The 12,855-nt window shown below is 46.6% G+C and overlaps 4 non-coding genes across 4 annotated transcripts; all 4 read right to left on the minus strand.

The window, feature by feature from the left end:
• Positions 1–4,256: 4,256 nt before the first annotated feature.
• TRNAT-CGU (transfer RNA threonine (anticodon CGU)) lies at positions 4,257–4,328 on the minus strand. Its single transcript has one exon. It is a non-coding gene; the product is annotated as a tRNA-Thr (tRNA).
• Positions 4,329–6,003: 1,675 nt separating this feature from the next.
• On the minus strand, positions 6,004–6,075 carry TRNAT-UGU (transfer RNA threonine (anticodon UGU)). The gene has a single exon. It is a non-coding gene; the product is annotated as a tRNA-Thr (tRNA).
• Positions 6,076–6,479: 404 nt separating this feature from the next.
• Positions 6,480–6,551, minus strand: TRNAT-CGU (transfer RNA threonine (anticodon CGU)). Its single transcript has one exon. It is a non-coding gene; the product is annotated as a tRNA-Thr (tRNA).
• Positions 6,552–9,711: 3,160 nt separating this feature from the next.
• Positions 9,712–9,783, minus strand: TRNAT-CGU (transfer RNA threonine (anticodon CGU)). The gene has a single exon. It is a non-coding gene; the product is annotated as a tRNA-Thr (tRNA).
• Between the last annotated feature and the right edge of the window lie 3,072 nt (positions 9,784–12,855).

Consider the following 12,855-nt stretch of genomic DNA (forward strand, 5'->3'; position numbering starts at 1 on the left):
TAATCGTAAATCAAACTTTCACTTTTTAATACTTGGTTGCAAATCCTTTGCAGTCAATTACAGCCTGAAGTGTGGAACGCATAGACATCACCAGACGCTGGGTGTCATCCCTGGAGATGCTCTGCCAGGCCTTTACTGCAACTGTCTTCAGTTCCTGCTTGTTCTTGGGGCATTTTCCCTTCAGTTTTGTCTTCAGCAAGTGAAATGCTCAATTGGATTCAGGTCAGGTGATGGACTTGGCCATTGCAGAACATTCCACTTCTTTGGTGTCTTTTGCAGTCTGCTTTGGGTCATTGTCCATCTGCACTGTGAAGCGTCCAATGAGTTGTGAAGCATTTGGCTGAATATGAGCAGATAATATTCCCGAAACACTTCAGAATTCATCCGGCTGCTTCTGTCAGCAGTCACATCATCAATAAATACAAGAGAAGCAGTTCCATTGGCAGCCATACATGCCCACGCCATGACACTACCACCACCATGCTTCACTGGTGAGGTGGTATGCGACGGATCATGAGCAGTTCCTTCTCCATCCTCTTCTCTTCCCATCACTCTGGTACAAGTTGATGTCGGTCTCATCTGTCCATAGGATGTTGTTCCAGAACTGTGAAGGCTTTTTTACATGTCGTTTGGCAAACTCTAATCTGGCCTTCCTGTTTTTGAGGCTCACCAATGGTTTCCATCTTGTGGTGAACCCTCTGTATTCACTCTGGTGAAGTCTTCTCTTGATTGGTGACTTTGACACACATACACCTACCTCCTGGAGAGTGTTCTTGATCTGGCCAACTGTTGTGAAGGGTGTTTTCTTCACCAGGGAAAGAATTCTTCGGTCATCCACCACAGTTGTTTTCCGTGGTCTTCCGGGTCTGTTGGTGTTGCTGAGCTCACCAGTGCGTTCCTTCTTTTTAAGGACGTTCCAAACAGTTGTTTTGGCCACGCCTAATGTTTTTGATATCTCTCTGATGGGTTTGTTTTGTATTTTCAGCCTAATGATGGCTTCACTGAGAGTGACAGCTCTTTGGATCTCATCTTGAGAGTTGACAGCAACAGATTCCAAATGCAAATAGCACACTTGAAATGAACTCTGGACCTTTTATCTGCTCATTGTAATTGGGATAATGAGGGAATAACACACACCTGGCCATGGAACAGCTGAAAAGCCAATTGTCCCATTACTTTTGGTCCCTTAACAAGTGGGAGGCACATATGCAAACTGTTGTAATTCCTACACCGTTCACCTGATTTGGATGTAAATACCCTCAAATTAAAGCTGACAGTCTGCAGTTAAAGCACGTTTTGTTTGTTTCATTTCAAATCCATTATGGTGGTGTATAGAGCCAAAAATGTTAGAATTGTGTCAATGTCCCAATATTTATGGACCTGACTGTACATGATGCTATGCTGGGTTTGGTGGTGTGAGTGTTAATAAAGCAGAATGTTGGTTACATAAAGGTGAATGATGTCCATTTATTCCATAGAAGAGTTGGAATAAATCATTCTGATATATATTCCTCAGAGGAGGTCTCATCGCTGTTGGGGGCTCATTTCTGTATTTTTATTATATGTTGATAGATCCAGCAGCAGGCCCAGCTTATCAGACATATGGAGACGTTCATTTTCCAATAACCCCCCCTCACCCCCCCCTCACATAAAATTATAGGTGTGACCAAATGGTGCTAGACATGCATACTGATCATGTCACTGTACAGAATATACCCAGAATTACCCCTCCTCCCAGTACAAATCAACCCCCCAAAATCCCCCACAGTACAAATCACCCCTCCAAGTCCATATTTTTATTTCAGGTACTTATATAGCACCATCAAATTACACAGCACTTTACATATATATAGTACATTCACATCAGTCCCTAACCCTCAAGGGGTGTACAATCTAAAGTCCCTATCTTTCATCCATACACATATTAGGACCAATCTAGACAGGTTCCAATTAACCTACCACATGTCTTTAGAGGAAACCTATGCAGGCACAGAGAGAACATGTAAACCCAAGGCAGGTGGTGCCATGGCTGGGATTCAAACCAGCAATCCTATTACTGCTAGGTGGAAAGGCTAACCGTTTAGCCACCATGCTTTCACAGTGCAAATCCCAACCAACAGCCCCAATGTCTGATCCAGTACAGATCTCCCCAGAGTTTAACCCCTCCATACAGAACTCCCAGTAGAGATCCCCATCCTTGGTTAACCCCTCAGTATAGATCCCCCAGTACAGACCCTCCTCCCAGTCTAACCCCTAAATACAGACCCCCCTCAGTACAGACCCTCCTCCCAGCCTAACCCCTCAGTACAGATCCCCCAGTACAGACCCACCTCCCAGCCTAACCCCTTAATACAGACCCCCTCAGTACAGACCCTCCTCCCAGCCTAAGCCCTTAGTACAGACCCCCTAGTACAGACCCTCCTCCCAGCCTAACCTCTTAGTACAGACCCCCCAGTACAGACCCTCCTCCCAGCCTGAACCCATAGTACAGATCCCCCAGTACAGACCCTCCTCCCAGCCTAACCCCTTAGTACAGACCCCCCAGTACAGAACCTTCTCCTAACCTAACCCCTTTGTACAGACCCCCCAGTACAGACCCTCCTCCCAGCCTAACCCCTTAGTACAGACCCCCTAGTACAGATCCTTCTCCTAGCCTAACCCCATAGTACAAACCCCCCAGTACAGACTATCCTCCCAGCCTAACCTCTTAGCACAGACCCTCCTCCCAGCCTAAACCCTTAATACAGACCCCCCCCCCCTCAGTGCAGACCCTCCTCCCAGCCTAACCCCTTGGTACAGTTCCCCCTCCCGCAGTACATACCCTCCTCCCAGTGTAAACCCTCAGTACAGACCTCCCAGTACAGACCCTCCTCCCAGCCTAACCCTCAGTACAGAACCCCCGGTACAGAAACCCATCCTTGGCTAACCCCTCAATACAGACCCCTCCTCCTAGCCTAACCCCTCATTACATCCCCTCCAGTCAAGACCCCCTTCCCTGTCTAACCCTCAACACAGACCCCCCAGTACAAACACGTCCTCCTAACTTACCCCGTCAGTACAAATCCCCCCAGTACAGAACCCCTTCTCAACCTAACCCCTCAGTAAAGACCACAATGATCAGACTGTATATTGTAACTTTATTGCAAAACACAAGGTGAGAGGTTGCAACAGGGGCTGATCTGTGTCAGACATTTTTAACACAAGCAAGAACTGAACAGACACCAAGGTTTACAAGATCGCATCATTTCAGTCCAGGAAGTAGATGGTGATGATGACTGAACAAAGATAGCTCCGACCTCCTCCTATTCTGGTCAGTGATATGTGTTCTGTCAGTCTCTAAATTCCATGTAATTGGGTGAACTAAATGTCATTTTTACCATAAATCACGTTTATATGTTTTACCAATGTGTATAGAATCAGGCACAGATGGGGATTGAACCCATGATCTTTGGGTTATGAGACCAAAGCCTTACCACTTGGCCACAGCACCCTCTGTGAGACTGAATGTTTAGAATGTACATAAGTTGTATTTGGTATTGTACTTTCTACATATGACAATACAATCTGTCTCTGGTATATTTGGGCCTAGCCTTGCTCACTGAAATCGTCCTGCTGATGGACAATTATACATTGTTTTGTCCTCTGTGGTCTCCTAACTTGCTGACACCGAGCTCACACTCCCTTTAAGGTGCTACATATATGTGCTCCAGAGTTTTGTAAGTACACAGCTGTGACAGCTCCTGGTCTCATACTAATCATCAGAAGTCACGAGACATTGCTGCTGATCACATGATTGCTGTGATAGCTTGTGATTGGCTGTCACCGTGATCAATCTGAACAAAATCAAACTTTACAAATTTGCATGTTAGAAATATTCTGACATCTCACAATATACAACAGTACATTTTTCACAAGTGGTCCTGTGCTTCAGCCTGTGACATTGCCTAGGCTGAGGTGACATCAGTCTGCTGCAGGCAGGAGGAACCTTTACCTCAGTCTCCTCCCCTCCAATGATCAGACTGTATATTGTGAAAATCAATAATGTGAGTCTGATCTGTGTCAGACATTTGTGAATACAGCAAAGACCTGGCTCTGGTACCAGACTTGACATTTCTGAGCTGGCATCTCAGTCCAGGAGGTTGATGGTGGCTCTGGATGTGTTCATTCTTATGTCCTCATAACTATAAGTGAGTCCTCTCCAGTTTTCTCATAAATGTTGAGAGAACTCAGTACATAACATTGCGGACTATAGAACAAGGCACAAATGGGGATTGAACCCATGATCTTTGGTTTACGAGACCAACGCCTTACCACTTGGCCACTGCACCCTTTCTGGTGTTGAGTTTCAACTCTTGGCCACCTCACATTAGATGACTCCCATTCAATGTCAGACAACACCATCCACATTCCTGGCCGACCATCTCCACCTGGAAGAGTCCAAACCTTAATGTGCTTCATAACTTCTGAGCCAATAACAGCAAGAATACATATTCATGTACATCATATTCATATACATGATGCTATGCTGGGTTTGGTGGTGTGAGTGTTCATAAAGCAGAATGTTGGTTACATAAAGGTGAATGATGTCCGTTTATTCCATAGAAGAGTTGGAAGAAATCATCCTGATATATATTCCTCAGAGGAGGTCTCATCGCTGTTGGGGGCTCATTTCTGTATTTTTATTATATGTTGATAGATCCAGCAGCAGGCCTAGCTTATCGGACATATGGAGACGTTCATTTTCCAAACCCCCCCTTACATAAAATTATGGGTGTTACCAAATGGTGCTAGACATGCATACTGATCATGTCACTGTACAGAATATACCCAGAATTACCCCTCCTCCCAGTACAAATCCCCCCCCAAGTCCATATTTTTATTTCAGGTACTTATATAGCACCATCAAATTACACAGCACTTTACACATATATATAGTACATTCACATCAGTCCCTAACCCTCAAGGGGTGTACAATCTAAAGCCCTAACTTTCATTCATACACATATTAGGACCAATTTAGACAGGTTCCAAATAACCTACCACATGTCTTTGGAGGAAACCTATACAGGAACAGGCAGAACATATAAACTCCAGGCAGGTGGTGCCATGGCTGGGATTCAAACCAACGATCCTATTACTGCTAGGTGGAAGGGCTAGCCATTTAGCCACTGTGCTGCCACAGTGCAACACCCAACCAACAGCCCCAATGTCTGACCTAGTACAGATCTCCCCAGAGTTTAACCCCTCCATACAGAACTCCCAGTAGAGATCTCCATGCTTGGCTAACCCCTCAGTATAGACCCCCCAGTACAGACCCTCCTCCCAGCCTAACCCCTTAGTACAGACCTCCCAGTACAGACCCTCCTCCCAGCCTAACCCCTTAGTATAGACCTCCCAGTACAGACCTTCCTCCCAGCCTAACCCCTAAATACAGACCCCCTCAGTACAGACCCTCTTCCCAGCCTAACCCCTTAGTACAGATCCCCCAGTACGGAATCTTCTTCCAGCCTAACCCTTCAGTACAGACCCACCTCCCAGCCTAACCCCTCAATACAGATCCCCCAGTACGGATCCTCCTCCCAGCCTAACCTCTTAGTACAGATACCACAGTACAGACCCACCTCCCAGCCTAATCCCTCAATACAGATCCCCCAGTACAGATCCTCCTCCCAGCCTAACCCCTTAGTACAGATCACAATGATCAGGCTGTACATTGTAAACTTTGTAGCAACACACAAGGTGAGAGGTTGCAACAGGGGCTGATCTGTGCCAGACATTTCTAACACAACCAAGAACTGCACAGACACCAAGGTTTACAAAATCGTGTTGTTTCTGTCCAGGAAGTAGATGGTGATGATAACTGAACAAAGATGGCTCTGATCTCCTCCTATTCTGGTCAGTGGTATGTGTTCTGTCTGTCTCTAAATTTCATGCAATTGGGGGAACTAAATGTCATCTTAACCATAAATCAAGTTAATATGTTTCACCATTTTTTATAGAGACAGGCACAGATGGGGATTGAGCCCATGATCTTTGGTTTACAAGACCAACGCCTTACCACTTGGCCACTGAGCCCTCTATGAGAAACAAGGTTGAGAATGCACATAAGTTGTACATAGTATTTGTATTTCCTACATATGACAATACAATCTGTCTCTAGTATATTTTGGGCCTAGCCTTGCTCACTGAAATCGTCCTGCTGATGGAAAGTTATACACTGCTTTGTCCTCTGTGGTCTCCTAACTTGCTGACACCGAGCTCACACTCCCTTTAAGGTGCTACATAGCCAAGGCCTGGCCCCGGTACCAGACTTGAGATGATTTTGTCATTTCTGAGCCAGCATCTCAGTCCAGGAGGTTGATGGTGGCTCTGGATGTGTTGTGTTCATTCTTATGTCCTCATAACTATAAGTGAGGCTTCTCTTGTTTTCTCACAACTGTTGAGAGAACTCAGTACATAAAATAGGAGATTAGAGAACCAGGCACAGATGGGGATTGAACCCATGATCTTTGGTTTACGAGACCAACGCCTTACCACTTGGCCACTGCACCTCCTCTGGTGTGCTAATTTTCATGTCTTGGCCAACTCACATTAGATGACTGCCATTCAATGTCAGACAACACAATCCACATTCCTGGCCGACCATCTCCACCTGGAAGAGTCCAAACCTAAATGTGCTTCATAACTTCTGAGCCAATAACAGCAAGAATATATATTCATGTACATCATATTCATATACATGATGCTATGCTCGGTTTGGTGGTGTGAGTGTTAATAAAGCGGAATGTTGGTTACATAAAGGTGAATGATGTCCATTTATTCCATAGAAGAGTTGGAATAACTTATTCTGATATATATTCCTCAGAGGAGGTCTCATCGCTGTTGGGGGCTCATTTCTGTATTTTTATTATATGTTGATAGATCCAGCAGCAGGCCCAGCTTATCATATGGAGACGTTCATTTTCCAATAACCCCCCCCTCACATAAAATGATGGGTGTGACCATGTCAGGAATGGACTCAGCACTGGTGGTGGGACTCACCTGCCGTGTGGGCTGCAGTACCAGGGCTGACCAGCGGGTGCTCTCAGCAGCCTGAAGCTCACTCCTGCAGTCAGCCAACACCTGGGGCTGATTGCAGGAGGTGTATTTAAGGAATGACCAGGCCTGTGATCAGGGCCTTAGTGTATGTTTCCCATGAGCCCCTGTACCTTGTATCCTGTGTTCCTGTTCCTCTGCCTATCTGATTTGTTGCCGACTCTGCATTGTTCCTGACCTCTGCTGACCGTCTCCTGTTTAACCCCTGGCTTGCCTGACCATCCTTCTGCCTGATCCTCTGTACCATGCTGCCCGTGAGTTCCTGAACCCGGCTTGTGACCCTGACTATTCTCTGCCTGCTCCTCCGGTACCTCGCTGCCCGCACGTTGCTGACCTGGCCTGCCTGACTACGCCTTACGCAACCCAGACGATCCATCCATCCCGCACGGATCCAGTCACTACTGTCCAAACCTTCCAGCCCCTTCACATCAGGCTTTCCCCTGGTACATACCCTCGGCGGACCCCTCTACCACAGTTGGGTGCACTCAGGGGCCGCGACCTGGTCTCAGTCCTCACATTTCTGGTCACACCCCAATCTCTGACAGACCAAATGGTGCTAACAGTGGGAGTGGCTTAAAGGGGAGTGGTTAAACAAAACTTAAGCCAACTCACTGCATACATATGTCACAGTACTAGTACCAACACTGTCAGGAGTGCAAATCACCACTCCTCCCATGTCCATATCCCCCACAGTACAAATCACCCCCCCAAGTTCATATCCCCCACAGTACAAATCACTCCCCCCCCCGCAAGTCCATATCCCCCACAGTACAAATCCACCCCCCCCCAAGTCCATATCCCTCACAGAACAAATCTCAACCAACAGCCCCAATGTCTGCCCAGTACAAATGTGCCCCAGAGTTTAACCCCTCCATACCGAACTCCCGATATAGATCCTCATCTTTGGCTAACTTTGACCCTCCTCCCAGCCTAACCCCTCAGTACAGATCCCCCAGTACAGACCCTCCTCCCAGCCTAACCACTTAGTACAGATACCCCAGTACAGAACATTCTCCTAGCATAACACCTCAGTACAGACCTCCCAGTACAGACCCTTCTCCCAGCCTAACCCCTTAGTACAGATCCCCCAGTACAGACCCACCTCCCAGCCTAACCCCTTAGTACAGACCCCCCAGTACAGACCCTCCTCCCAGCCTAAACCCTTAATACAGACCCCCCCCTCAGTACAGGCCCTTCTCCCAGCCTAACCTCTTAGTACAGACCCCCCAGTACAGACCCTTCTCCCAGCCTAAACCCTTATTACAGACCCCCCTCAGTACAGACCCTCCTCCCAGCCTAACCCCTTAGTACAGACCCCACAGTACAGACCCTCCTCCCAGCCTAACCTCTTAGTACAGATCCCCCAGTACAAACCCTCCTCCCAGCCTACCCCTCAGTACAGACCCCGCAGTACAGACCATCCTCCCAGCCTAACCCCTTAGTACAGACCCTCCTCCCAGCCTAACCCCTTAGTACAGACCCCCCAGTACAGAACCTTCTCCTAGCCTAATCCCTTAGTACAAACCCCCAAGTAGAGACTATCCTCCCAGCCTAACCTCTTAGTACAGATCCCCCATTACAGGCCCCCTTCCCAGTCTAACCCTCAACACAGACCCCCCAGTACAAACACGTCCTCCTAACCTACCCCCTCAGTACAAATCCCCCCAGTACAGAACCCCTTCTCAACCTAAACCCTCAGTACAGATCACAATGATCAGTCTGTACTTTGTAACTTTATTGCAAAACACAAGGTGAGAGGTTGCAACAGGGGCTGATCTGTGTCAGACATTTTTAACACAACCAAGAACTGCACAGATTTACAAGATAGCGTCATATTGGTCCTGGAAGTAGATGGTGGTGATGACTGAACAAAGATAGCTCCGACCTCCTCCTATTCTGGTCAGTGGTATGTGTTCTGTCTGTATCTAAATTCCATGCAGTTGAGGGAAGGAAATGTCATCTTATCCATAAATCGTGTTTATATGTTCTGCTGATGGACAGTTATACACTGTTTTGTCCTCTGTGGTCTCCTAACTTGCTGACACCGAGCTCACACTCCCTTTAAGGTGCTACATATATGTGCTCCAGAGTTTTGTCAGTACACAGCTGTGACAGCTCCTGGTCTCATACTAATCATCAGAAGTCACGAGACATTGCTGCTGATCACATGATTGCTGTGATAGCTTGTGATTGGCTGTCACCGTGATCAATCTGAACAAAATCAAACTTTACAAATTTGCATGTTAGAAATATTCTGACATCTCACAATATACAACAGTACATTTTTCACAAGTGGTCCTTGTGCTTCAGCCTGTGACATTGCCTAGGCTGAGGTGACATCAGTCTGCTGCAGGTCGGAGGAACCTTTACCTCAGTTTCCTCTTTTCAGACTGTACATTGTGTAAATCAACAAGGTGGGGCTGATCTGTGCCAGACATTTGTGAACACAGCCAAGACCTGGCACCAGACCTGGCACCAGACCTGAGATGATTTTGTCATTTCTGAGCTGGCATCTCAGTCTAGAAGGGATGTGTTGTGTTCATTCTTATGTCCTCATAACTACAATAATTCTTAAATTTTATCACAACTGTTAAGAGAACATAAGATTAAAGAACCAGGCACTGATGGGGATTGAACCCATGATCTTTGGTTTACGAGACCAACGCCTTACCACTTGGCCACTGCACCATTCTGGTGCACTGTGTTTCATCTCCTGGACACTTCACATTAGATGACTCCCATTCAATGTCAGACAACACAATCCACATTCCTGGCCGACCATCTCCACCTGGAAGAGTCCAAACCTAAATGTGCTTCATAACTTCTGAGCTGATAACAGCAAGAACACTGTAAGAACATATATGTGCTCCAGCATTTCTGCCTGGAGGCGCACTCCCTAGTGCACAGCTCTGACACCAATGATGGGGCACTATTCCTCCCACTGACACCAATGATGGGGCACTATTCCTCCCACTGACACCAATGATGGGGCACTATTCCTCCCACTGAAACCAATGATGGGGCACTATTCCTCCCACTAATACCAATGTTGGGGTACTATTCCTCCCACTGACACCAATGATGGGGCACTATTCCTCCCACTGATACCAATGATGGAGCCTTCTTCATCCCACTGACACCACCGATGGGGCACTATTCCTCCCACTGACACCAATGATGGGGCACTATTCCTCCCACTGATACCAATGATGGGGCACTATTCCTCCCACTGATGCTAATGATGGGGCACTATTCCTCCCACTGATACCAATGTTGGGGCACTATTCCTCCCACTGACACCAATGATGGAGTACTATTCCTTCCACTGACACCAATGATGGGGCACTATTCCTCCCACTGACATTAATGATGGGGCACTATTCCTCCCACTGATACCAATGATGGGGCATTATTCCTCCCACTGACACCAATGATGGGGCACTATTTCTCCTATTGATACCAATGAAGGGGCACTATTCCTCCCACTAACACCAATGATGGGGCACTATTCCTCCCACTGATACCAATGCTGGGGCACAATTGAATTAAAGCTGTGTGGAAAATACTAACTGACTGGCTGTGCGGGACTATAGATGGACCCAAATTCATCAGCAATCCCTAAAAACAGTGTGCACCAAAACTACTTCACATTAGATCCCTCACATTCTCTGTACCTCCCTCTTTAGATTAAATAAAAGTTGGGCATGCACCAGTTACACCTATTATCCCTGATTAAAACTGCTGCTTGCCACATTTATATTGCTGTATCCTCTGCAGTATCTGACTTCTTGATGTAAAGCCCCGGCCTGTACTCTTTCTCTCCAGTACATTTGGGCCTAGCCTTGCTCATCAATATTGTCCTGTTGCTGACCAAGTGTACACTGCTGTGTCATCTGCGGTCCCATAATTCTTGTAGTATGAAGCCAAGCTCACACATATACAATATGTGGCATCTGAGACGTGGATCTTCTTAAAAGGTGTGGCATGTATGCGTTCCGGGGTTTCTGCAGGAAGAACACTCCATAGCACAGAGACTGAGCTGTCAGCAACAGATCCTGGTTTCATACTAATAATCATGAGCTGGGACACGCCCTATAATCACATGATCACTGATAGTCTGTGACAAGTCAATAAACCCCACCCCCATACTCTGTTTCTCCTCTGAATGAAGTGCTAAGAAATATAAGTAGAGTTTGTCACGGTTCACCCCACACGCCACGCCCACAGCGACTAGCTAACCGAGGCGTGCACGTGCGGCCGTGACTTGAGGTAAGAGGGAATGAGGGGGACTTAACTTTGAATATATAAAACCGTATATAAGACCAGACTTGATATACTTTCACAGCCCGCACTACCACTTGGCCACCACCGGAGGCAGACTCCACTCCAATCCAGCTGGTCGACCACACACGGGCAGATACAAATCTTATATACAATCTGGTGCACACTAAGGGTTGAGGAGCAGCCTAGCAATTGGCACACCCTTCTAGGATTCCTCCGGCTATCCTACGAGCCAGAACCCCGATGTTAATCACTCTTCCACTGTCCACACACCCCCACACCAGACACACCACAAAAGGTAGCCTGCCACCACCCAGCAGACCGTTCTGCGGACAAACTGTTTGGTGTTTGTCCACAGAACGGTCTGCTGGGACACCCCACACACACAGATCTCCGTCTGCAGATCTGTTACCTTTACAATCTGCACGCAATCTGCCAACACACAGTGCAATTGCATACAGATTGGCAATGAGCTTGACCGAGCATATAAAGACACTAAAATACAATACAATCTCTCCGGAGATATGAGCCCGAGCTTAAGTACCCAGAAGTCACTTATTCATTTTATGATTTAATATCCCGAAAGTGGGCGGTGCATAAAATATGTACAAAGTATAAAAGTTACAGAAAATACAAAAAATACTAGAAGACACACAATTGGCTATTGACTATAATATAAAAGGGAATAAAAAAACAGAAATAAAACTTTTACCAAGATTTACCCTGCGACTGGAGCAAGTCAGGGAGAGTCAGCAATCCGTCAGTCAATAAGGACGGGCTCCATACGAATTACACAGTCCCATATCCAGGGTCCTCAATTTATTGGAATATGGACGTAGGCGGGACATTAGTTCTTAGACAATTGACTCTGGGGGGTGTTCCTGTACCAGCCTACAGGACATTCTGGGTACTGGAATGCCCAAAGTCGATTAAACCAGGAACGGTTTGAATCACCAAGTCAGGGGTTAAATCTCCGACACCAGCGCATCAGTCCAATTGCAACAGTACCAATCACTGTTCAGCTGTCGTGATCCAGCGCCACATAACCATTTCCTGCATTTTTCTGGCACTCTGCATAGTCCACAAATACAGTTTTTACATGCTGATGTAGCCTACAGAGTGTCCCAGCAGAAGGAAGTATTTTCATCTCTCTGCAACTAATATTTTAGCTTTTATGAGGGATGAAACATACTCCTTTGATCTATGTATATATTTTAGAGCTCCCCAGACAGATCAGGGCCCCCTGGTGTCATGAAGCCGAAACGTCTGTGTTCCTCTTTTAAACTTCAGGAAGGTGGCAAAGTCTGATTCCATATAGGTGACAAAGTCTTATTAGCACCCAGGTGCCACTTACTTCCAGCCTGAAGAAGCTCTGTCTATTTTCAGATGCTAATGGGTGACCATCTGTCTCTGAGTGCCTATGACTGAATATTTCTTTATTGACAAGGAATGGGACTACATTTACAAATACATATTGCT

This window comes from Staurois parvus, unplaced genomic scaffold (assembly GCF_062004578.1).
Source record: "Staurois parvus isolate SC_StPar_1 unplaced genomic scaffold, SC_StPar_1.0 ptg001478l, whole genome shotgun sequence".
In the NCBI taxonomy this organism is placed as follows: Eukaryota; Metazoa; Chordata; class Amphibia; order Anura; family Ranidae; genus Staurois; species Staurois parvus.